Source organism: Convolutriloba macropyga, chromosome 2 (assembly GCF_964194025.1).
Source record: "Convolutriloba macropyga chromosome 2, txConMacr16.3, whole genome shotgun sequence".
NCBI lineage: Eukaryota > Metazoa > Xenacoelomorpha > Acoela > Convolutidae > Convolutriloba > Convolutriloba macropyga.
Window position 1 is genome coordinate 83,648,431 of NC_134469.1, and position 26,385 is coordinate 83,674,815.

A 26,385-nucleotide genomic window follows, 5' to 3' on the forward strand; every position below is an offset into this window, starting at 1 on the left:
TCAATCAGTGCATTTCTTACAAATTAATGTGCTGAAACGGCGCTGACATATCGTTTTGTATGTGTGTGCGTGTGATTTTTGTTTGTATATTGTGTGAGTGTGTTATGTTGTGTGCTGGTGTGTATATATGTGTGCGTGTGGGGGTGTATGTTGTGCGAGTGCGTTGCGCTGTGTGAGTGTGTTATGTTGTGTGTGAGTTTGTTATTTCGTATGCGTGAGTGCGGTGTGTTGTGTGTGTGCTTTTTGTGTTTGTTAGTTTGGCTGTGTGTGAGTGATATGTTGTATAAGTGGGTTATGTTGCGTGCGTGTGTGTTCATGTGTCTGTGTGTGTGTGTTTTGTGCATGTGTTTTGTGTTTGTGTATGTGTGCGTGTGTGTGCGTGTGCGGGTGCGTACCCGGGTTGAGAAAATTTCAAAAAACTATTCATGAAATGCGCTGAAAATCTTGTGTGTACGTGTCTCTGGGTTTCTTTTATGTGTGAGTGTGTTATGTTGTGTGTGAGTTTGTTATTTCGTATGCGTGAGTGCGATGTGTTGTGTGTGTGCTTTTTGTGTTTGTTAGTTTGTCTGTTTGTGTGTGAGTGATATGTTGTATTAGTGGGTTATGTTGCGTGCGTGTGTGGGTATGTGTCTGTGTGTGTGTGGGTTTTGTGTATGTGTCTGCGTGTGTTCATGTATGTGTCTGAGTGTGGTTTCTGTGCGAGTTGTGTGTGTGAATGTGTTATATTGTCTGTGTGTGTTGGGGGTTATGTTGTGTGAGTGTGTTATGTTGTGTGAGTGTGTTATGTTGTTCGTGAAGGAGAGAGAGAGTATGCATTTGTGTGGCCGGAAAACTTATTCACTTGCACCTAGTACTTTGTTAATTTGTTTGGCAGCCACGTCATCACACATATGTACACGATCTTTTAGGTGGAGTGCACTTGAAACCTGAAAACCTGCACGCGCTCAACTTTGACTGTCGACCAAATTGTGATGAAGTTAGTGAATCTGATTGCGTTTCAGAGGTTTTTGGTTTTTCATGAGAACATTTCACGCTTTTAATAGTTATTTTGATGCTCTCAGATACTTAGGCCAAAGTCTCAATTTTTGTCCCTCTGGTTTTGTTTTGTTTTGTTTTTCATCAATGTTGCGATTTGCACAAATTATATACAAAACTGTTGCTTTCTCTCATTTGTATATTCAATTGTCAATATTTTTGTTGGCACAGACCAGTTTTTTGTTAGAAGCATGAGGAAATTTGAGAAAAATTTTTTTTTACTGTTTTTCGAATTCATTTGCAAATGTCAAAAAGTGTATGATTATATTTTGGTTTGCTTACTATTATGTTATCAAAAAATGAATCAATGTGTTATTATATTATGTGTTATTATTATTAAATTGATTATGGCTAATCTCTGCTGTTATTTCACATAAATTTTCATGTTTTACTATTTTCTTGTCTGGTGTTAGAATACAATTGTTTTTCAAAGGTTTTTCAATTCTTTTCGATACTTTTTGTGCTATGTTTTCTTTAAACAACATTTTTTTTTGTTTCATCTCGCGCTGAAGCTTTTTCTTTTCTGCTCTTCTGCAGAATTTCGCTAACTTATTTACAAATAAATGATTAAAATTTAGTTGTTCTTCATTTGGCCAGGTAGATATGACAGGCAGTTTACTTAAGTATTGCAGAGTGCAATAAAAATTTGGCCTTTGGCGATTCTATTATTTGTTTGAAAAAATTAACCTCTTTTTCAAGCATTTTCAACATTTGGAGTAAAATTTTTCTCCACTTTTACAGACTTTTGTTTCATTCCTAAAAACTTACGCTGGACCTGTATTTGAAGAGCAGCGCTCCAGCAGTATCTTCTAAAATAAACACAGTTAATGTCAAGCAAAGACAGTTAATGAAAACGAGATTCAGTTTTGATACTCATTTGCTACTACCACATCTTAAATTTCAAAAATTCAAACAATCACGCTGTTTTTTTTGTCTCGTTGAGAAGACACGTTGAAAAGAAGTTGGGTACCCTGTTAACATTCGCCAAGGAGAAGTTTTGACATTAATCAATAACGATTTCAAGCACATCGATTGAGTCTGATCAGAGTCAGTTTTGAGCTCAATTGACTTGATTCTGATTGGAGGTGATTTTGAACTTATTTACGTCTAATCAAAAAGAGAAGATCAGTCTATTCAGATTCCTTGTGAGCTCATCTGAGTATCATCAAATCTGCTTTCGAGCACAGATCGGGCATTAAAAAACCTTTGATAGTGGTTGAGTCTCATCAGAGGTCATATCGGACAGGAATCGTCTGATCAGAAATGTTTTCCGCCCGGAAAATCGTCAAAAACAATGCAGGAGGAAATTGTATTCAAAGAAGACAAAAAGTCAAATCTTATCACATCCCTTCAATCTTCACGATTTCTTCTATCATAATTTTGACTACAAATTGCAGGGGAAAATTTTAATATTTTCCCTAAGTAAATATCCGTTTGTACCAATAATTTTGCTTAAATTTTTCTATTAGCTCTAATATTCTTTCGGACCAAAGTCTAATATGATAGTTTACAGTCTAATAAAGATAGATAGTTTGAGTCAGGACTGACGCCTTATTTGCAATGAAAAGGCATTTTGATTTCGTTTCAGTTGAGTAGTTTTAACAACCATACGTAACAGAAGTCATAATGTTAAGGTCCTAAGTCAATTAGACGCCCATAAGTTAAACTATTAAAAAAATATTTAACTTTCCCTGATTGCGTTTACACTCGCAAACAAGCTCTGATCAGACCAATTAGAATCGAACGCGCGCGCGTTCTCCTCCAAAATGATTTGTTCAGAATTTTGTTTTTGGTCTGAAACCTCAAAAAAACTGCATTCTTTTCAACTATAAATTCATTGCGATCTGAAGTAGATAGCACCTCATATCTGAATGCATATATACAATAACTTTTTTCACCATTGAGAAAAAAAATAAAATCGACTTTAAGAATTGCTTCTATATCGAACAAATTTCAATTCCTCCTGGCTCTAACTTAAAAACAAAACCATTCAATTCTAAATCCAAAACACTTCAGTGATTTCGACTCCTTTCCTTAGTTTGACATTTCCTCAACTGTGATCTGCGATATCGAGAAAGAACAAACATTTTTCATCAAAATGATGTAATAGATTACATCTAGTCAATTTTCTACGAAATCAATGTTGAATCTTTCATGAATAGATCGAAAAGACTTAATTTGTAGATGCGTAGAGAAATTTGGAGGGAACGCCAGCCCTACTTATTTAAATTACAGTTCTTAATTCTTTCTACTTTGATGATTTTAGTTGATTACACTAGCTTTTCATTATACAGCCTGGTAATGAAATATATAGGATTTTTTACATGTAATATCCCCCCAACGCCCTTCCACCCATACCCACAATACTTTTGATGCACTCCGAACTTTTATCTCTTTGCAGACAGCACGGCTGGGAACCAAACAACGTGAGATTGAAAATTTGCACAAAGTCGCATCAAACAAACAATTTCTCGTGCATTAGTTAAGCATGCAATTTAATGAGTGCTGCTCTCTGAAACTAAAACTCTTTAAGACTCTTAGTTCCCAGTTTAATGTCCTTGACACAGGCCATCTCTGATAGAATCGACGTGTGGTGTATAGTGGGCTGACACAAATTACAGAGTCACGAAATTGTTATAGTCGTACTAGACCATACAAATTTCTGGGCATAGTTTGATAAGAGGTGGCTTGGATCTGGGATCTAAACCTGGGTTCCATGAAATCGCACTGCTATCAAACGTTTCAAAGGTCAAAATTCAAGTTTAAAACATGCATATATCGGCATACTGATTTTCTTGTTCTGAAGTTTTTGGACTGTTCGCTAGCGTTGCAACTTCATGAGTTTAACTATAAAAACCACAACTTCCAAGTTTGAAAACGTCGAAAGTACATGGAACTCATCTTTTGGCTCTCCATATACAAACTTAAACTTGGGGCATTTTATTTTCAAATTCAGACGACTATGTCAGAGTTTAATCAAGCAAAACAGAAAAAAAACTGAAAAACTTTGTTTCAAGCAAAATTTCATGAGACTGTGAACTGTGAAATAAACTGGTAACAAAAGTGAATTTTCTTTCAACTCTTTACTTCTAATGGCTTGAAACTTTATTTTTTTGCCAAAATAGTTCTCGCTATCGCAAAACAATAACCAGTCGACCAAATTAGTTACAAGCAGTAAAATAGATGGACACTTCGCCGAAAATTTTTTCCTTTTATATGCTGATTTCTGACCTTAGAACTTGTGACATTAGTCTTTTTTGTCACCTCACTTGAGTAGCGAACAGAGATAACCCCATAGTCGTTAAACAAACTGATGAACAATATCTCAAAAAATTGTAAGATTTTACTTTTTCTCAGGCAAAAGTTTTAATTGGCTCTCAACTTTGAGGAACAAAATAATATGATTATTTGTTTCAAGATCATTTTTATTAAGTATAGCTCTCTTATGTTCTTTAGTACATCTTCCGGGGCATTGGATTGTTTTTAAAATTGTGGAACAAGAATACAGCAGAATAATTTTTCCTTTATTGAAAAGCTTTCTATAATAAATTTGTATAAACTGACAATAAAGTTCCCGGGTTGCCCATCATACAACTTTCCTTGATTTCATACAAGGTCATATATGATCCCCGGTAATCATACAAGGTCATATATGATTTGTATGATTTCCCGGTAATCATACAAATTTCATACAAAAAACAAAAATAGTGTTAAACCACTCTAATCGTAACAGCTATAACGCTCATTCGGTAAGAAATACACCAGACTAACCCAGCGATGAGTTTTTGAGATTCATTTTTCCCGGTAATCATACAAGGTCATATATGATTTGTATGATTTCCCGGTAATCATACAAGTTTCATAAAAGAAAAAAATTTTAATTGTAAATGAGTTAACAACTCCAGTCGTAACAAGTATAACGCTCTTTTAGTAAAAAAAAACACACGAGAATCAACCAAACGATGAGTTTTTGAGTTGCTTCTGTTGTTTTTTTAATAAAAAATCCCAAAAAAAACCTTCATGGCGAGCTGGGATTTTTTCCAACATAACGATAGTTGCTTGTAAATGCCTCCAGATTTACGTTTAAGGAGTCGGGTCTGAGTGTATTCAATTTGTGAGAAAATTGTTTCTCTTATTGTCCCAAAAATAGGAGTACATTTCCTATGTTTGTTGATTTCTCTTAAACTAATATACCAGACAGAACAAACAGAGTCCTAAGTTGTTGATATTGAATTATTCTTGACTGCTCTAGGTAGGTGTTTCCCAAAATCTGTCGGGGCAAAAGTTAAGATGTTCAAATTTGAAAAGAGTACTGAATTTTGTCATATTCGTGGACATCTATTTTCTCATACAACAAAACAGGCGAGTCGCTATGCGAGCTACTCCTCGATAGATGTGGAGTTTAATGGAAGGAAGCTCCGCAGTTAGTGGAATAAAGCTTCTTCTATAAAACTGTTTTACATGAATTTGCGAAAGTTGGCTGTCCACTCGAAAAAAATTGGATTTATTTTGAGAGTTCTACTGATTCCCATGCAACTAAAGAGAACCCAAAAGGAATATTCAGGGTCCTCCTCTCTTTTGAAATAGCTGAACAAACATGAGCAAATGAGTTCTTCTATTTATTGGGCTCATTAAATGGTGTTTTCTTCTAAACTATCAAAAAAATGTAAATCCCACCGATTTAATGCATTACCTTAAAAGTTAAACTATTTTGGATGTGATTGTTGCAAATATATCGTGCTATTTGGTCTCCCAGAGTGCACGTGACGCTATTTAAAACTAAAATTGAGTGCAATTCGCTAATTTCTTCAGTTTTTCAATTGTAGGCATTACAGGAATCTCTTGCTCCTGTTGTTTTTTTTTAATAAAAAAACCCAAAAAGCCTTCATGGCGAGCTAAAATTTTTTCCAACATAACGATAATGGGTTTCGGTGTTCAAAAGCTAAATAAAATAGTTGACTGTAAATGCCTCCAGGTTTACGTTTAAGGAGTCGGGTCTACCTGTATTCAATTTGTGAGAAAATTGTTTCTCTTATTGTCCCAAAAATAGGAGTACAGTTCGTATGTTTATTAATTTCTTAAATTAATCTACCAGACAGAACAAGCATAATCCTAAGTTGTTGATATTGAATTATTCTCGACTGCTCTAGTTAGTTGTTTCACTACATCTGTCGGGGCAAAAAGTTAAACATGTTCAAACTTGAAAAGATTGCTGAATTTTGACGTATTCGTGGACATCAATTTTCTGATACAACAAAACGGGCGAGTCGCAATGCGAGCCACTGCTCGATAGGGGAGGAGTTTAGTCGATGGAAGCTCCTCATTGAGTGGAATTAAGCTTTTCCTATAAAAGTGTTTTTTATTTTTTGCGAATTCATGAAATTCTTGTTTGAGTTCTTTTTTTTATCAAAACACACAAAACACCCTGGCCTTTAGGGCGAGTTGGGAATTTTTGCCACCTCCTAATAGAGGTTTTGGGTGATCAGTAGCTACGGAGTAGACCTGAATTTTGTTCAGAATTATCTACGTGGCGCGATTAGATGTTTTGCGCGATTTTGCGAGAAATCGGGCTCTCAAAAATCGGGGTACACTTCATGTCACAAATGATTTCTCCAAAACTGCTGTACCAAATCGGACTGCAATGCTCGCGTTTTTTTGGTCTTAACCCCTTTTGCTGGCAGTGTTATTAGTTTCTCAAGTCGCCCTAATCAAAAAGTTGAAGGAAAGAAATTGTGAAACTATCACATTGAGAAAGGAATTTAATGTTTTGTACTTTTTCAAATTTCTCATTCAGTTTTTGACTAAAACGAGTGAGTGTTGGCATAATCTGTTGCTCTTAAGACGTGCTTCTCGGGAATGGCTTGTCACAGTCACTGGAAACGTTCTCTAGAACTGTTATTCACTAATGAATGCGGAAAAACAAATTTTTTCTCAAATTTTATGGCTGAGTGGTGTTTTCCGCAAATGAATAGATTTTTGAGCGTGTGTTTTGTGTTTTCTAGACACCATTTAAGTTGTTGAAGCTAATGAAATCAATTAATGGGGTTAATAAAACAATTTTTCTTTTTTCACGATTTCATCAAATTTCTGTGGATGTTGTTTTATGTCATAACACACAAAACATCATAACATTCATGGTGAGGTGGGAAATTTTTTCCCACCTCACCATGAAGGTTTGCCGTGACCCAGAACGTCGAATTGGACCAAAATTACACCCACAAATACGCCGGGAACGCTGTTTCACGTTGTTTTACGTCGGTTCTGGAAATCATGGGCTTCGATTTTAGCCCAAAAAATGGGGTACAGAACAGTAGTCTGTTAATATCTGCTAAAGTACTGGACCAAATTAAACGGGAGTAGTCGCATTTTATTAGCACTGAACCCCTCTTGCTTGCAGTACTTGGTTCGTTTCCCAAATCGGCCTAATCAAAAAGTTATTAATGTTCAAAGTTGAAATAGTTCGAATTTTCGGGCTATCTTGCGTGACCCAAATTTCGTTACAACAAAACACGGGAGTTACCAAACAAATGTTAGTATTTTAGAATCCTCAGTTAGTGGGGAGTATGCCCATATATATTTTGCATAGCATTTTACGGAATTGAGATTGTCAAATTTGGCTCTGAAGTCAGGTCACCACGCTTTTTTGGTCATTCGGTACGGTACCTTATAATTGCTATAACTCCTCGAAGAATGTACCGATTGGGCTCATTTTTTAATATGATGCGTATCTCAAGCAGTGCTACAAACTGTACTAAGGGGGTTTGTTTTTGTTCCGCCGTTTTAGAGAAATTGTCCAGTAAACTTGACCTCGATTTTAGCATCAGAAGCGGTTGACACCATGATCGCACCACTTTGAAGCTTTGAATTTTGTCACTTCGGGTGACAAAATTAGTATTATAAACAGCCCGTCTAATGTAGTTTTCGAATATTTATACTTTGTATAGCGTTTTCACAGGTTTAGATGTTCAATTTTGGCTCTGCAGCCGGAGTATTCTGCTTTTTTGGCCATTTGGTACGGTACCTTAACTTTGCAATAACTCGTTGTAGAGTGAACCGATTTTGACGAATTTTTTTTTGTTAAACCCAGCTTGAGCTAAGCTTTGTTTTGATATAGGTGTCGTTTCGTTTCGATCAGCCGTTTTTGAGAAATTGGCCAGGACAGGTACCCCCTTTTTTGACCTGCTGAAGCAGGGTACCAGTACGCAGAGCTCTGCCACATCACCTATAATGCGATTTAAACCTTGTTTATTGGTGCGTTAGATTCCCCTGATAATGGGGATTGTTCCCATATATAGTTTATATATCATTTTATGAAGTTGTGAAGGTCAATTTTAGCTCTGAATGTGGTGGATCTCTCCTCTGGGATCATTTGGTACGGTACCTTTATTTTGCTATAACTCCTTGAAGAGTGCACCGATTGGGTTCATTTTTTAATAAGATGCGTATCTCAAGCAGTGCTACAAACTGTTATAAGCGCGTTCATTTTTGTTCAGCCGTGTTTGAGAAATTGTCCTGTAAACTTGGTCCCAGTTTGATCTCCTGAGGAGAGAAACACTACATTGATGACATTTTATGACCATTTTAAACATCCATATGGATGCTTTCGACGGTCAGTTTTTGTTGTTTCACATTCGGGGAGCTGGTGGGGAGTCTCCCCATATATAATTGTTGCATGGTGTTCCGAAATGTTGGTGTTTTCCAGCGAAACGTCAGTCGGAACAGGTCAATTTTGAGATTTGGTACGGTACCTTGATGTTGGAATATCTCCTCCTAGAGTAAACCAATTTTGGATCTGTTTGTTGATTTGAACTCAGCATGAGCTGTACTTTAATCCATGTAAACGGCGTTTTGTTTCTTTCAGTCGTTTTCGAGAAATTGGCCTCGACACATACGGTCATTTTGACCTTATAGTGACTGGTACGTTTCGCGTTTCTACATGTGAAATGTTGAAATTAATGACTTTGAGTGTACGAATAGGCTCGTTGAACTCCATTTGTAATGGGGAATCTCCCCATATATATTTTGTATAGGGTTTTCCGAGATCTAGGGGGTCAATTTTCACTCTGCACGTGACCCCCCCAACCCCCGTGAATATATTCCCAAATAATATAATGAGAGAATGAGAAAATTGTTGTTTTGGAGTACCAATATAAGCACTGTAGTCCCCATGTAATGTGGGGAAACCCTACTCCAATTTTCAGCCATATTGGTTGAGGGGTTGATGTTCTCTCCCCTTATTACTTATATATATATACTATTATTCTAAGGTGAGGGCGTTTCGCCCCATGGGGTGCACTCCCCCGTCCCGTTGAGACGCTGGTTAGTCAGCTCCCCCCCCCTCTTTCTTTTTTTGGTGCACCCCATGCATTTGGGGATGTACGGCGTGCGTGCGTGCGGCTTTCACGACGTTGCGATGCGTTTTCTCCGGCGTTTCGTTGATCCCGTCTGCACATGGGCAAGTCTATTTGATAAAAAGTTCTGATGTTCCCTTTCAGCAGTAAGTGTCACCCCAGCTGCACGTGTCGAGGTAGCGCCCAAATAGTCTGGTCGGCGACCGGACTGGGCTCCAAATTAGTAGGATAGGATTAGCATAATTTGTACTTCATGTTGCTTAAGAGAATACTAAGTTGCCTCTATAATAGTTGGATCGAGACAGCACTCTTAGAGTCAGGTCGGCGACCTGACAGGCCTGGAAGATAGTAGGCTAACAGTAAATAAAGTTTCTAGTCGCTTGTTAACACAAATGTTCAGTACTCACTATAACTTCAGTTGAAATGAATAACCTGCTACGTAACTTCAACGTTGGACTGATAGGCGATTCTCATCTGACTAGAATGGCTCCCTTCATGCAACCACAAGTTCGCATTATTGGCAGAGGTGGCGAAAGAGCTAGTAACTATGCTAGATATTTGCAGGAAGTCAGACAGCTGGACATACTTCTTATTTTTATTGGAGGAAATGACATAACTGGCAAGAACGGCTCTCCAGCGTCCTCTAAATTGAAGGACTTAGTACATGATATAAAGTCATTGTTCTCCTATGCAAGGTCGTACGGCGTCATGGTGTTGACATGCGACATCATTCCTCGGGATGCCAACAAAATTGGCACAGACTTAACCAACAAAAGGCTGCTGAAAAGATTCAAGCGCAAGCATATTGTTCTGAGAGGTTGCTTCAACTTCCGAATGCTACGCGACACGGTGCACCTAGAAAATTATGACGAGTTATGGGAGCTCCTGGAGGCTAAAATTGTTCAGAGGTTGCATGATGGGTATCGGTTTTGAAGCCCTGCAATAGCCAACTTGTTCAACTGAAGGGCCGATTGAGGCCTTATTTATTCTGATTGACGTTGCTATTTTCTTTTCTTTTATGTTTTGTGTTTTGAAGCATCAGTAAATGTTTCCATTTATTCAAGCCTTTTGAACTTAAATTTTCTGCAAAACAATAATTGAAGTGCCGATTGTGGCACAACTTTGCAACTTTGCCTAAAAAGAGGTAAAATGAGCGCTATTATTGATTGACATTAAGTTGTTTCTACTTACTTTATTAATAATTTCCTTGATGTGTTGTCGATTGATTGTTTAGTGAACATGTTTAACAATCAGACGTTTCGGGTTTTGTTGCGCTTTTCTCGGAAACAGGAGTAGTGCCGATTGTGGCACAACTTTGCCTAATAGATGTAAAAAATGTAATAGAGGTTTTTTTTTGCATTGTCACTTTTGATTTAAAACTAGGTCGGTTCTGGTCCCTTGAGATCTTTAAGGCAATTTAATTATTCAGTAACAAACTAATGAAGTGCTTGGAGGCAATAGGGCTGTTTTTTTCTTCCAAGGGTGGGTCAAAAGATGTGTTTCCCTCGCCAAAACGTTTCTTTCAGAAGGTCTTTGATTGTTTTAAATTGCTTCTTATCTGACAGCAATTCAGGTTTTTCGGGGCTTTCTGGTTGTGGTTTCTATCTACCAGACTATTAAATACTGCTGTGCAGAAGAAATGGATCGGGTTTTGAAAATTTGGCTGAGAAATTCAGTTTTTCTTTGGAAATTGGCCTTTTTTTCTCTGAGAGGTACAATTTTGTCCTTTTTTAGACCAATCTGGGGTAACATATATTGGTTTCTGGTGGTTTTTCTGGACATGAATCGTTTGGTATGTATATGGAAACGGGTGCATACGAAATCTAAGCCAACAGGTACTTCATCTTGGTTTGCAACTTGTCTGAATGAGGTCGGCTTTTCACTTCAGTTATTGTTCGTTTTTGCCTAATTTCGCGTACCACTTGATTTTTCACTGCTTTATGCCTCTTCAAACCCTGTGGGGAATCAATTATGCAAAGCTATGAACTGGTTGGAGGTAATAGGGCTGGTTTTTCCTTCAAGGGTGGGTCCAAAGATGTGTTTCTCTCGCCAAAACATTTCTTTCAGAAGGACTTCGATTGTTTTAAATTGCTTCAAATCTGATAGCAATTGAGGTTTTTCGGGGCTTTCTGGCTGTGGCTTCTCTCTACAATACTATTAAATACTGCTGTGCAGAAGAAACGGGTCAGGTTTTGTAAATTTGGCTGAGAAGTTCTGTTTTTCTTTGCAAATTGGCCTTTTTTGTCTGAGAGGTACAATTTTGTCCTTTTTTAGGCCAACCTGTGGTAAGATATATTGGTTTCTGGTGGTTTTTCTGGACGTGAATCGTTCGGTATGCATATGGAAACGGGTGCATTCGAAATCTGAGCCAACAGGTACTTCATCTTCTTGGTTTGTAACTTGTCTGAATGAGGTCAGCTTTTCACTTCAATTTTTGTTCGTTTTTTTGCCTAATTTCCCTTACTACTTGACTTTTCACTGCTTTACGTCTCTTCGAACCCTGTAGGGAATCAACTATGCAACGTAATGAACTGGTTGGAGGTACTAGGGCTTGTTTTTTTTTGCAAGGTTGGGTCGAAAGATGTGTTTCTCTCGCCAAAACATTTCTTTCAGAAGGACTTCGATTGTTTTAAATTGCTTCAAATCTGATAGCAATTGAGGTTTTTCGGGGCTTTTTAGTTGTTGCTTTTCTCTACAATACTATTAAATACTGCTGTGCAGAAGAAACGGGTCAGGTTTTGTAAATTTGGCCGAGAAGTTCTGTTTTTCTTTGGAAATTGGCCTTTTTTTGTCTGAGAGGTACAATTTTGTCCTTTTTTAGGCCAACCTGTGGTAACATATATTGGTTTCTGGTGGTTTTTCTGGACTTGAATCGTTCGATATGTATATGGAAACGGGTGCATTCGAAATCTGAGCTAACAGGTACTTCATCTTCTTGGTTTGCAACTTGTCTGAATGAGGTCAGCTTTTCACTTCAATTTTTGTTCGTTTTTTTTGCCTAATTTCCCTTACTACTTGACTTTTCACTGCTTTGTCTCTTCGAACCCTGTAGGGAATCAACTATGCAACGTAATGAACTGGTTGGAGGTAATAGGGCTTGTTTTTTTGCAAGGTTGGGTCGAAAGATGTGTTTCTCTCGCCAAAACATTTCTTTCAGAAGGACTTCGATTGTTCTAAATTGCTTCAAATGTGATAGCAATTGAGGTTTTTCGGGGCTTTCTGGCTGTGGCTTCTCTCTACAATACTATTAAATACTGCTGTGCAGAAGAAACGGGTCAGGTTATGTAAATTTGGCTGAGAAGTTCTGTTTTTCTTTGCAAATTGGCCTTTTTTGTCTGAGAGGTACAATTTTGTCCTTTTTTAGGCCAACCTGTGGTAAGATATATTGGTTTCTGGTGGTTTTTCTGGACGTGAACCGTTCGGTATGTATATGGAAACGGGTGCATTCGAAATCTGAGCCAACAGGTACTTCATCTTCTTGGTTTGCAACTTGTCTGAATGAGGTCAGCTTTTCACTTCAATTTTTGTTCGTTTTTTTGCCTAATTTCCCTTACTACTTGACTTTTCACTGCTTTATGTCTCTTCGAACCCTGTAGGGAATCAACTATGCAACGTAATGAACTGGTTGGAGGTACTAGGGCTTGTTTTTTTGCAAGGTTGGGTCGAAAGATGTGTTTCTCTCGCCAAAACATTTCTTTCAGAAGGACTTCGATTGTTTTAAATTGCTTCAAATCTGATAGCAATTGAGGTTTTTCGGGGCTTTTTAGTTGTTGCTTCTCTCTACAATACTATTAAATACTGCTGTGCAGAAGAAACGGGTCAGGTTTTGTAAATTTGGCCGAGAAGTTCTGTTTTTCTTTGGAAATTGGCCTTTTTTGTCTGAGAGGTACAATTTTGTCCTTTTTTAGACCAACCTGTGGTAAGATATATTGGTTTCTGGTGGTTTTTCTGGACGTGAATCGTTCGGTATGTATATGGAAACGGGTGCATTCGAAATCTGAGCCAACAGGTACTTCATCTTCTTGGTTTGTAACTTGTCTGAATGAGGTCAGCTTTTCACTTCAATTTTTGTTCGTTTTTTTGTCTAATTTCCCTTACCTTTTGACTTTTCACTGCTTTGTTTCTTCGAACCTTGTAGGGAATCAACTATGCAAAGTAATGAACTGGTTGGAGGTAATAGGGCTTGTTTATTTTGCAAGGTTGGGTCGAAAGATGTGTTTCTCTCGCCAAAACATTTCTTTCAGAAGGACTTCGATTGTTTTAAATTGCTTCAAATCTGATAGCAATTGAGGTTTTTCGGGGCTTTTTAGTTGTGGCTTCTCTCTACTATACTATTAAATACTGCTGTGCAGAACAAACGGGTCAGGTTTTGTTATTTGGTTTAGAAGTTCTGTTTTTCTTTGGAAATTGGCCTTTTTGTCTGAGAGGTACAATTTTGTCCTTTTTTAGGCCAACCTGTGGTAACATATATTGGTTTCTGGTGGTTTTTCTGGACTTGAATCGTTCGATATGTATATGGAAACGGGTGCATTCGAAATCTGAGCTAACAGGTACTTCATCTTCTTGGTTTGCAACTTGTCTGAATGAGGTCAGCTTTTCACTTCAATTTTTGTTCGTTTTTTGTCTAATTTCCCTTACCACTTGACTTTTCACTGCTTTATGTCTCTTCGAACCCTGTAGGGAATCAACTATGCAAAGTAATGAACTGGTTGGAGGTAATAGGGCTTGTTTTTTTTGCAAGGTTGGGTCGAAAGATGTGTTTCTCTCGCCAAAACATTTCTTTCAGAAGGACTTCGATTGTTTTAAATTGCTTCAAATCTGATAGCAATTGAGGTTTTTCGGGGCTTTTTAGTTGTGGCTTCTCTCTACTATACTATTAAATACTGCTGTGCAGAACAAACGGGTCAGGTTTTGTTTTTTGGCTGAGAAGTTCTGTTTTTCTTTGGAAATTGGCCTTTTTGTCTGAGAGGTACAATTTTGTCCTTTTTTAGGCCAACCTGTGGTAACATATATTGGTTTCTGGTGGTTTTTCTGGACTTGAATCGTTCGATATGTATATGGAAACGGTTGCATTCGAAATCTGAGCCAACAGGTACTTCATCTTCTTGGTTTGCAACTTGTCTGAATGAGGTCAGCTTTTCACTTCTATTTTTGTTCGTTTTTTTGCCTAATTTCCGTTACTACTTGACTTTTCACTGCTTTATGTCTCTTCGAACCCTGTAGGGAATCAACTATGCAAAGTAATGAACTGGTTGGAGGTAATAGGGCTTGTTTTTTTGCAAGGTTGTGTCGAAAGATGTGTTTCTCTCGCCAAAACATTTCTTTCAGAAGGACTTCGATTGTTTTAAATTGCTTCAAATCTGATAGCAATTCAGGTTTTTTAGGGCTTTCAGGTTTTGGCTTCTCTCTACAAAACTATTAAATACTGCTGTGCAAAAGAAACAGGTCAGGTTTGGAAAATTTGGCTGAGAAGTTCTGTTTTTCTTTGGAAGTTGGCCTTTTTTTTGTCTGAGAGGTACAATTTTGTCCTTTTTTAGGCCAACCTGGGGTAACATATAATGGTTTCTGGTGGTTTTTCTGGACGTGAATCGCTCGGTATGTATATGGAAACGGGTGCATTCAAAATCTGAGCCAACAGGTACTTCATCTTCTTGGTTTGCAACTTGTCTGAATGAGGTCAGCTTTTCACTTGAATTTTGTTCGTTTTTTTGCCTAATTTCCCTTACTACTTGACTTTTCCTTGCTTTATGTCTCTTCGAACCCTGTAGGGAATCAACTATACAAAGTAATGAACTGGTTGGAGGTAATAGGGCTGGTTTTTTTGCAAGGTTGGGTCGAAAGTTGTGTTTCTCTCGCCAAAACATTTCTGTCAGAAGGACTTCGATTGTTTTAAATTGCTTCAAATCTGATAGCAATTGAGGTTTTTCGGGGCTTTTTAGTTGTGGCTTCTCTCTACTATACTATTAAATACTGCTGTGCAGAACAAACGGGTCAGGTTTTGTTATTTGGCTGAGAAGTTCTGTTTTTCTTTGGAAATTGGCCTTTTTTGTCTGAGAGGTACAGTTTTGTCCTTTTTTAGGCCAACCTGTGGTAAGATATATTGGTTTCTGGTGTTTTTTCTGGACGTGAATCGTTCGGTATGTATATCGAAACGGGTGCATTCGAAATCTGAGCCAACAGGTACTTCATCTTCTTGGTTTGCAACTTGTCTGAATGAGGTCAGCTTTTCACTTGAATTTTTGTTCGTTTTTTTGCCTAATTTCCCTTACTACTTGACTTTTCCTTGCTTTATGTCTCTTCGAACCCTGTAGGGAATCAACTATACAAAGTAATGAACTGGTTGGAGGTAATAGGGCTGGTTTTTTTGCAAGGTTGGGTCGAAAGATGTGTTTCTCTCGCCAAAACATTTCTTTCAGAAGGACTTCGATTGTTTTAAATTGCTTCAAATCTGATAGCAATTCAGGTTTTTTAGGGCTTTCAGGTTTTGGCTTCTCTCTACAAAACTATTAAATACTGCTGTGCAAAAGAAACAGGTCAGGTTTGCAAAATTTGGCTGAGAAGTTCTGTTTTTCTTTGGAAGTTGGCCTTTTTTTTGTCTGAGAGGTACAATTTTGTCCTTTTTTAGGCCAACCTGGGGTAACATATATTGGTTTCTGGTGGTTTTTCTGGACGTGAATCGCTCGGTATGTATATGGAAACGGGTGCATTCAAAATCTGAGCCAACAGGTACTTCATCTTCTTGGTTTGCAACTTGTCTGAATGAGGTCAGCTTTTCACTTGAATTTTTGTTCGTTTTTTTGCCTAATTTCCCTTACTACTTGACTTTTCCTTGCTTTATGTCTCTTCGAACCCTGTAGGGAATCAACTATACAAAGTAATGAACTGGTTGGAGGTAATAGGGCTGGTTTTTTTGCAAGGTTGGGTCGAAAGTTGTGTTTCTCTCGCCAAAACATTTCTGTCAGAAGGACTTCGATTGTTTTAAATTGCTTCAAATCTGATAGCAATTGAGGTTTTTCGGGGCTTTTTAGTTGTGGCTTCTCTCTACTATACTATTAAATACTGCTGTGCAGAACAAACGGGTCAGGTTTTGTTATTTGGCTGAGAAGTTCTGTTTTTCTTTGGAAATTGGCCTTTTTTGTCTGAGAGGTACAGTTTTGTCCTTTTTTAGGCCAACCTGTGGTAAGATATATTGGTTTCTGGTGTTTTTTCTGGACGTGAATCGTTCGGTATGTATATCGAAACGGGTGCATTCGAAATCTGAGCCAACAGGTACTTCATCTTCTTGGTTTGCAACTTGTCTGAATGAGGTCAGCTTTTCACTTGAATTTTTGTTCGTTTTTTTGCCTAATTTCCCTTACTACTTGACTTTTCCTTGCTTTATGTCTCTTCGAACCCTGTAGGGAATCAACTATACAAAGTAATGAACTGGTTGGAGGTAATAGGGCTGGTTTTTTTGCAAGGTTGGGTCGAAAGTTGTGTTTCTCTCGCCAAAACATTTCTGTCAGAAGGACTTCGATTGTTTTAAATTGCTTCAAATCTGATAGCAATTGAGGTTTTTCGGGGCTTTTTAGTTGTGGCTTCTCTCTACTATACTATTAAATACTGCTGTGCAGAACAAACGGGTCAGGTTTTGTTATTTGGCTGAGAAGTTCTGTTTTTCTTTGGAAATTGGCCTTTTTTGTCTGAGAGGTACAGTTTTGTCCTTTTTTAGGCCAACCTGTGGTAAGATATATTGGTTTCTGGTGTTTTTTCTGGACGTGAATCGTTCGGTATGTATATGGAAACGGGTGCATTCGAAATCTGAGCTAACAGGTACTTCATCTTCTTGGTTTGCAACTTGTCTGAATGAGGTCAGCTTTTCACTTCAATTTTTGTTCGTTTTTTTGCCTAATTTCCCTTACTACTTGACTTTTCACTGCTTTATGTCTCTTCGAACCCTGTAGGGAATCAACTATGCAACGATGTGAACTGGTTGGAGGTAAAAGGGCTTGTTTTTTTTGCAAGGTTGGGTCGAAAGATGTGTTTCTCTCGCCAAAACATTTCTGTCAGAAGGACTTCGATTGTTTTAAATTGCTTCAAATCTGATAGCAATTGAGGTTTTTCGGGACTTTCTGGTTGTGGATTCTTTCTACCAGACTATTAGATAATACTGTGCAGAAAAAACGGGTCAGGTATTAAAAATTTGGCTGAGAAGTTCTGTTTTTCTTTGGAAATTGGCCTTTTTTGTCTGAGAGGTACAATTTTGTCCTTTTTTAGGCCAACCTGTGGTAAGATATATTGGTTTCTGGTGGTTTTTCTGGACGTGAATCGTTCGGTATGTATATGCAAACGGGTGCATTCGAAATCTGAGCTGACAGGTACTTCATCTTCTTGGTTTGCAACTTGTCTGAATGAGGTCAGCTTTTCACTTCAATTTTTGTTCGTTTTTTTGCCTAATTTCCCTTACTACTTGACTTTTCACTGCTTTATGTCTCTTCGAACCCTGTAGGGAATCAACTATGCAACGTAATGAACTGGTTGGAGGTAATAGGGCTTGTTTTTTTTGCAAGGTTGGGTCGAAAGATGTGTTTCTCTCGCCAAAACATTTCTGTCAGAAGGACTTCCGTTGTTTTAAATTGCTTCAAATCTGATAGCAATTCAGGTTTTTTGGGGCTTTCAGGTTTTGGCTTCTCTCTACAGAACTATTAAATACTGCTGTGCAAAAGAAACAGGTCAGGTTTGTAAAATTTGGCTGAGAAGTTCTGTTTTTCTTTTGAAGTTGGCCTTTTTTGTCTGAGAGGTACAATTTTGTCCTTTTTTAGGCCAACCTGGGGTAACATATATTGGTTTCTGGTGGTTTTTCTGGACGTGAATCGTTCGGTAAGTATATGGAAACGGGTGCGTTCGAAATCTGAGCCAACAGGTACTTCATCTTCTTGGTTTGCAACTTGTCTGAATGAGGTCAGCTTTTCACTTCAATTTTTGTTCGTTTTTTTTGCCTAATTTCCCTTACTACTTGACTTTTCCTTGCTTTATGTCTCTTCGAACCCTGTAGGGAATCAACTATACAAAGTAATGAACTGGTTGGAGGTAATAGGGCTGGTTTTTTTGCAAGGTTGCGTCGAAAGATGTGTTTCTCTCGCCAAAACATTTCTTTCAGAAGGACTTTGATTGTTTTAAATTGCTCCAAATCTGATAGCAATTGAGGTTTTTCGGGAATTTCTGGTTGTGGATTCTTTCTACCAGACTATTAGATAAAACTGTGCAGAAAAAACGGGTCAGGTATTAAAAATTTGGCTGAGAAGTTCTGTTTTTCTTTGGAAATTGGCCTTTTTTGTCTGAGAGGTACAATTTTGTCCTTTTTTAGGCCAACCTGTGGTAAGATATATTGGTTTCTGGTGGTTTTTCTGGACGTGAATCGTTCGGTATGTATATGGAAACAGGTGCATTCGAAATCTGAGCTAACAGGTACTTCATCTTCTAGGTTTGCAACTTGTCTGAATGAGGTCAGCTTTTCACTTCAATTTTTGTTCGTTTTTTTGCCTAATTTCCCTTACTACTTGACTTTTCACTGCTTTATGTCTCTTCGAACCCTGTAGGGAATCAACTATGCAACGTAATGAACTAGTTGGAGGTAATAGGGTTTGTATTTTTTTGCAAGGTTGGGTCGAAAGATGTGTTTCTCTCGCCAAAACATTTCTGTCAGAAGGACTTCCGTTGTTTTAAATTGCTTCAAATCTGATAGCAATTCAGGTTTTTTGGGGCTTTCAGGTTTTGGCTTCTCTCTACAAAACTATTAAATACTGCTGTGCAAAAGATACAGGTCAGGTTTGTAAAATTTGGCTGAGAAGTTCTGTTTTTCTTTTGAAGTTGGCCTTTTTTGTCTGAGAGGTACAATTTTGTCCTTTTTTGGGCCAACCTGGGGTAACATATATTGGTTTCTGGTGGTTTTTCTGGACGTGAATCGTTCGGTATGTATATGGAAACGGGTGCGTTCGAAATCTGAGCCAACAGGTACTTCATCTTCTTGGTTTGCAACTTGTCTGAATGAGGTCAGCTTTTCACTTCAATTTTTGTTCGTTTTTTTGCCTAATTTCCCTTACTACTTCACTTTTCCTTGCTTTATATCTCTTCGAACCCTGTAGGGAATCAACTATACAAAGTAATGAACTGGTTGGAGGTAATAGGGCTGGTTTTTTTGCAAGGTTGCGTCGAAAGATGTGTTTCTCTCGCCAAAACATTTCTTTCAGAAGGACTTTGATTGTTTTAAATTGCTCCAAATCTGATAGCAATTGAGGTTTTTCGGGACTTTCTGGTTGTGGTTTCTTTCTACTAGACTATTAGATAAAACTTTGCAGAAAAAACGGGTCAGGTATTAAAAATTTGGCTGAGAAGTTCTGTTTTAATTTGGAAATTGGCCTTTTTTGTCTGAGAGGTACAATTTTGTCCTTTTTTAGGCCAACCTGGTGTAAGATATATTGGTTTCTGGTGGTTTTTCTGGACGTGAATCGTTCGGTATGTATATGGAAACGGGTGCAATCGAAATCTGAGCTAACAGGTACTTCATCTTCTTGGTTTGCAACTTGTCTGAATGAGGTCAGCTTTTCACTTCAATTTTTGTTCGTTTTTTTTGTCTAATTTCCCTTACCACTTGACTTTTCACTGCTTTATGTCTCTTCGAACCCTGTAGGGAATCAACTTTGCAAAGTTTTGAATTCGTTGGAGGTAATAGGGCTGGTTTTTCTTGCAAGGGTGGGTCAAAAGATGTGTTTCTCTCGCCAAAACGTTTCTTTCAGAAGGTCTTTGAATGTTCTAAATTGCTTCAAATCTGATAGCAATTCAGGTTTTTTGGGGCTTTCTGGTTTTGGCTTCTCTCTACAAAACTGTTAAATACCGCTGTGCAGACGAAACGGGTCAGGTTTTGAAAATTTGGCTGAGAAGTTCTGTTTTTCTTTGGGAATTGGCCTTTTTTTGTCTGAGAGGTACAATTTTGTCCTTTTTTCGGCCAATCTGGGGCAACATATAATGGTTTTTGCTGCTTTTTCTGGATGTGAATCGTTCGGTATGTATATGGAAACGGGTGTATACGAAATCTGAGCTAACAGGTACTTCATCTTCTTGGTTTGCAACTTGTCTGAATGAGGTCAGCTTTTCACTTCAATTTTCGTTCGTTTTTTTGTCTAATTTCCCTTACCACTTGACTTTTCACTGCTTTATGTCTCTTCGAACCCTGTAGGGAATCAACTTTGCAAAGTTTTGAACTCGTTGGAGGTAATAGGGCTGGTTTTTCTTGCAAGGGTGGGTCAAAAGATGTGTTTCTCTCGCCAAAACGTTTCTTTCAGAAGGTCTTTGAATGTTCTAAATTGCTTCAAATCTGATAGCAATCCAGGTTTTTTGGGGCTTTCTGGTTTTGGCTTCTCTCTACAAAACTGTTAAATACCGCTGTGCAGAAGAAACGGGTCAGGTTTTTAAAATTTGGCTGAGAAGTTCTGTTTTTCTTTGGGAATTGGCCTTTTTTTGTCTGAGAGGTACAATTTTGTCCTTTTTTCGGCCAATCTGGGGCAACATATAATGGTTTCTGGTGCTTTTTCTGGATGTGCATCGTTCGGTATGTATATGGAAACGGGTGTATACGAAATCTGAGCTAACAGGTACTTCATCTTCTTGGTTTGCAACTTGTCTGAATGAGGTCAGCTTTTTACTTCAATTTTCGTTCGTTTTTTTGTCTATTTTCCCTTACCACTTGACTTTTCACTGCTTTATGTCTCTTCGAACCCTGTAGGGAATCAACTCTGCAAAGTTATGAACTGGTTGAAGGTAATAGGGCTGGTTTTTCTTGCAAGGGTGGGTCAAAAGATGTGTTTCTCTCGCCAAAACGTTTCTTTCAGAAGGTCTTTGAGTGTTTTAAATTGCTTCAAATCTGATAGCAATTCAGGTTTTTCGGGGCTTTCTGGTTTTGGCTTCTCTCTACAAAACTGTTAAATACCGCTGTGCAGAAGAAACGGGTCAGGTTTTGAAAATTTGGCTGAGAAGTTCTGTTTTTCTTTGGGAATTGGCCTTTTTTTGTCTGAGAGGTACAATTTTGTCCTTTTTTCGGCCAATCTGGGGCAACATATAATGGTTTCTGGTGCTTTTTCTGGATGTGAATCGTTCGGTATGTATATGGAAACGGGTGTATACGAAATCTGAGCTAACAGGTACTTCATCTTCTTGGTTTGCAACTTGTCTGAATGAGGTCAGCTTTTCACTTCAATTTTCGTTCGTTTTTTTGTCTAATTTCCCTTACCACTTGACTTTTCACTGCTTTATGTCTCTTCGAACCCTGTAGGGAATCAACTTTGCAAAGCTTTGAATTCGTTGGAGGTAATAGGGCTGGTTTTTTTTGCAAGGGTGGGTCAAAAGATGTGTTTCTCTCGCCAAAACGTTTCTTTCAGAAGGTCTTTGAATGTTCTAAATTGCTTCAAATCTGATTGCAATTCAGGTTTTTTGGGCTTTCTGGTTTTGGCTTCTCTCTACAAAACTGTTAAATACCGCTGTGCAGAAGAAACGGGTCAGGTTTTGAAAATTTGGCTGAGAAGTTCTGTTTTTCTTTGGGAATTGGCCTTTTTTTGTCAGAGGTACAATTTTGTCCTTTTTTCGGCCAATCTGGGGCAACATATAATGGTTTTTGGTGCTTTTTCTGGATGTGAATCGTTCGGTATGTATATGGAAACGGGTGTATACGAAATCTGAGCTAACAGGTACTTCATCTTCTTGGTTTGCAACTTGTCTGAATGAGGTCAGCTTTTCACTTCAATTTTCGTTCGTTTTTTTGTCTAATTTCCCTTACCACTTGACTTTTCACTGCTTTATGTCTCTTCGAACCCTGTAGGGAATCAACTTTGCAAAGTTTTGAACTCGTTGGAGGTAATAGGGCTGGTTTTTTTTGCAAGGGTGGGTCAAAAGATGTGTTTCTCTCGCCAAAACGTTTCTTTCAGGTCTTTGAATGTTCTAAATTGCTTCAAATCTGATAGCAATTCAGGTTTTTTGGGGCTTTCTGGTTTTGGCTTCTCTCTACAAAACTGTTGAATACCGCTGTGCAGAAGAAACGGGTCAGGTTTTGAAAATTTGGCTGAGAAGTTCTGTTTTTCTTTGGGAATTGGCCTTTTTTTGTCTGAGAGGTACAATTTTGTCCTTTTTTCGGCCAATCTGGGGCAACATATAATGGTTTCTGGTGCTTTTTCTGGATGTGAATCGTTCGGTATGTATATGGAAACGGGTGTATACGAAATCTGAGCTAACAGGTACTTCATCTTCTCGGTTTGCAACTTGTCTGAATGAGGTCAGCTTTTCACTTCAATTTTCGTTCGTTTTTTTGTCTAATTTCCCTTACCACTTGACTTTTCACTGCTTTATGTCTCTTCGAACCCTGTAGGGAATCAACTTTGCAAAGTTTTGAACTCTTTGGAGGTAATAGGGCTGGTTTTTCTTGCAAGGGTGGGTCAAAAGATGTGTTTCTCTCGCCAAAACATTTCTTTCAGAAGGTCTTTGAATGTTCTAAATTGCTTCAAATCTGATAGCAATCCAGGTTTTTTGGGGCTTTCTGGATTTGGCTTCTCTCTACAAAACTGTTAAATACCGCTGTGCAGAAGAAACGGGTCAGGTTTTGAAAATTTGGCTGAGAAGTTCTGTTTTTCTTTGGGAATTGGCCTTTTTTTTGTCTGAGAGGTACAATTTTGTCCTTTTTTCGGCCAACCTGTGGTAACATATATTGGTTTCTGGTGCTTTTTCTGGATGTGAATCGTTCGGTATGTATATGGTAACGGTTGCATAGAAAATCTGAGCCAACAGGTACTTCATCTTCTAGGTTTGCAACTTGTCTGAATGAGGTCAGCTTTTCACTTCAATTTTTGTTCGGTTTTTTGTCTAATTTCCTTTACCACTTGATTTTTCACTGCTTTATGTCTCTTCGAATCCTGTAGGGAATCAGCTATGCAAAAGTATGAACTGGTTGGAGGTAATAGGGCTGGTTTTTTCTACGAGGGTGGGTCAAAAGATTTTCTCTGGGCATGAATTGTACAAAATTTTTTTGAAAAAGGGATTCATATGAAATTTGAGTCATTATAAGCCAATGTATGTGAATCTAGACAGGCCTAACCCCAATTAAAGTTTTTCTATATTTCGATTTAGGTCGGGTCGTGTATCTTAAGACCTTAAAGTCGATAATTTAAAACAATATTACTGTTCGAAATAAGCCAACTTTCTGGATTCGATGTTTTAAATACTTGTAATAATTATAGCTTTTCTCTAGACGTGTAATGGAAAGACCGGTAAGGACAACCAAGGGTCAGTCGTCCCAAAACTACGAGGAATTCGACCAGGACCTAATGCGCACCGCTCGAAATTTGTGGTGGATGTTTAGCAAAAAGGTGACCTGAAGCCAATTGTAATACCTTACAATAGCGTCATGTTTCCGACCACGATGACTATTCGGCAAAAAGTAAATCTTCAATATAAACCCCCAAAGTCGAAGGTTAATCTCGTCTACCAAGGAAAGACGATCGAGTGCTCTCTCATTGGTGTGATCGGCAATGGTTTTGTAAATGAAGCCATGAGACAGGCACACCAAAAGATGGCGGATGCTGGTGGTCAATTAAGTGACGTAAGTATCCATGAGAGTCAGCCTTCGCCGGCTCCTAATCTGAAAAGACTGAGTCCGCAACCTGTTCCTTCTAAGGCAAAGAAGATGATCAAGTTCGTGCAGCCGGAGACTGAAGATCCTCGTGTGGAATTGGATGTTGACGACAATGAGACTTGCGAGACAGTGGACGAAAATGAAACCGCAGACCCGGATAGCCTTGAAAATTTGTCGGACGACCTGGTCAATCTCTTTGATAAGAAATTCAGGCAAATCCTTGTTGTACATGAAGACAATGCAAGAAAACTTGCCCTCGAGAACAACCGTTTTCGAGCTCGTTTCACTGATCTTCTGAGAAGGCAAAAGGGCGAGGAGACTGTTATGCCAGCGCCGAGTGATAACTCTGAGCCGCTAATTTTCAACGGCTTCGATCTGATGACCCTAACGCCTGTTGGTGGAGCGTCAGCGTTCGGCAGACTCTTGGCAGCTACAATTTTTGGCGCAGAAAACAATTGCGATTTGATTACTCATCGTTTGGATATAAAGGTAACTAAGAACAACTGCCGTAAAGCAGCTGATCCCGTCAAAGAAGCGCTGTTCAAGGAGTGTGTTGGGCGTTTTTTCTCAAAAGATGCTGCTAGGGCCCTACGTGACGCAATTCGTGGTGCGAACCAATATGGAACGGACATGAAAACAAAATATGCATCACTCTCAGAGATCAACGAAAATGTTGAGCCGGATGATAATTCTGATGACGAATGAAGATCTTGTGTGGCCGACTGTGGCTTTGCGTTATTAGTTTTGCAACAACAATGTATTTTGCTTCCTCTTCAATAAATTTCAATCTGAAACTTTGCAATGCTATTGTGTTGATTTTTTTCCACGATGAAAATAGACGTATGTTAGGCCGACTGTGGCCCAGGTTCAAACTGATATTTGTTAAACTATACGTTTTTGCTACGCGCAGTTTGTTCTGTCCATATAGCCGCAAACTGACTGGTTAGTCTGTGTTCAAATTTTCCTTGTTTCCATGAGTTTGTTCTAAATTGAAACGTGCTGTTTTATTGCTTTTGGCTTTTCGGTTCCATATTCAGTTTGTTTGCTGTAAAATTGATAAAACGGGGAGATAAAGGAAGACAATAATATTTTGTACTAATTTTAAATGCAGTTCGGGAATTGCGTTTATTTTGCAGTTTCTCAAGTTCTATTTTACGTTTTGTCTATTGTTTAGTTTGAGTTGCATGTCTTCTGCTGCTTCTTTTTGAAAGCTTGTTTTAAACAGCTTTTAAGTTCCCAGAAATTTGTCTAAACCAGATACTTTTCAGTTTGTTAAATAAAGTTTGCAAAACAACGCATTATTTTTTTGATTAACTGGAAGAATACAGCATGCTGGCAGAGTTTATCACATCGAGTGTTGTTGTTACAAAAGCACTTTTAACTCGAAACAGATAACGTTGCTTTACATAATTTGGAATTCAAAGGCGGAAAAGATTGAGTAGATTTTAATCAATATTCTATTATCACTAACGATAGATGTGTTGGTTGTACTCTAAATCCAAAACTCAATACTACATACGTTAGTTGTTTGATAACAATGCCAATTTCTTTTCAGAAACTTGAAAATGCCACGAGTTGATAGAAAAAGGTTGCTTTCGAGCTCCGAATCTGAAAGTGATGGAGAAATCGCAGACTCTCAAGTTGATAATGTAGGCCCAGAATCGCAATGTCAAAGCAATGTTTATACTCAAGAAATTGATTCCACTCTTCCAACGCCGAGCAAAACTCTAGCCCATTGACTAGCATGACTTCAACACCAAAGCGAACGGATAAATTGGTGCAATTAGAAGTTCGTCTTGATACGCTTATTGGGGCGCACAAAAACAGATTGAGACAGCTGCGACATGAGTTGAAAGCGGATAATGCCGAATTTTTTAGTGTCGTTGAAGGTGAACTTTCTGGCGGACAAGTGGCATACTCCAATGAGAATGAAAAGGCTGTGATTCATAATGGTCGTAATCTTATGGACATTGTTGCGGGTAGTGACCCCTGTCGTTTTGGTCGTGATCTTGCGAAAGCTATTTTTGGCGAGGAGGAAGATTGCCTTCTACAAAATTACATGATTGGCCAACAGCGCAGCAAGATGAACTCGCGACCACGTGTTGAACTTTCTCTGGAAAGACTTTTCACAACAGTCGTTTGACAAAAATATCCAAAGGAGCCCGATTACTGCCTCAGAGAAGCAAGAGCAGCCGCTAACCAGTTGGGTCTTGACTTCAAAAAGAAAGCGCTCAAAAGAAACGCAACAGAACCAGGTTGCTGAGTTTAGCTGCATTGCCCATTGAAAGTGTTTACATAAAGGAAAGCCGATTGTGGCGAGGGCTTTCAACAACTCCTGTTTTGCCA

General features: G+C 38.3%; 1 protein-coding gene across 1 annotated transcript in view; it reads right to left on the bottom strand.

The window, feature by feature from the left end:
• Positions 1-26,385, bottom strand: part of LOC142335034 (uncharacterized) — an 80,530-nt gene that overhangs the window by 9,300 nt on the left and 44,845 nt on the right. The window lies entirely within an intron of this gene.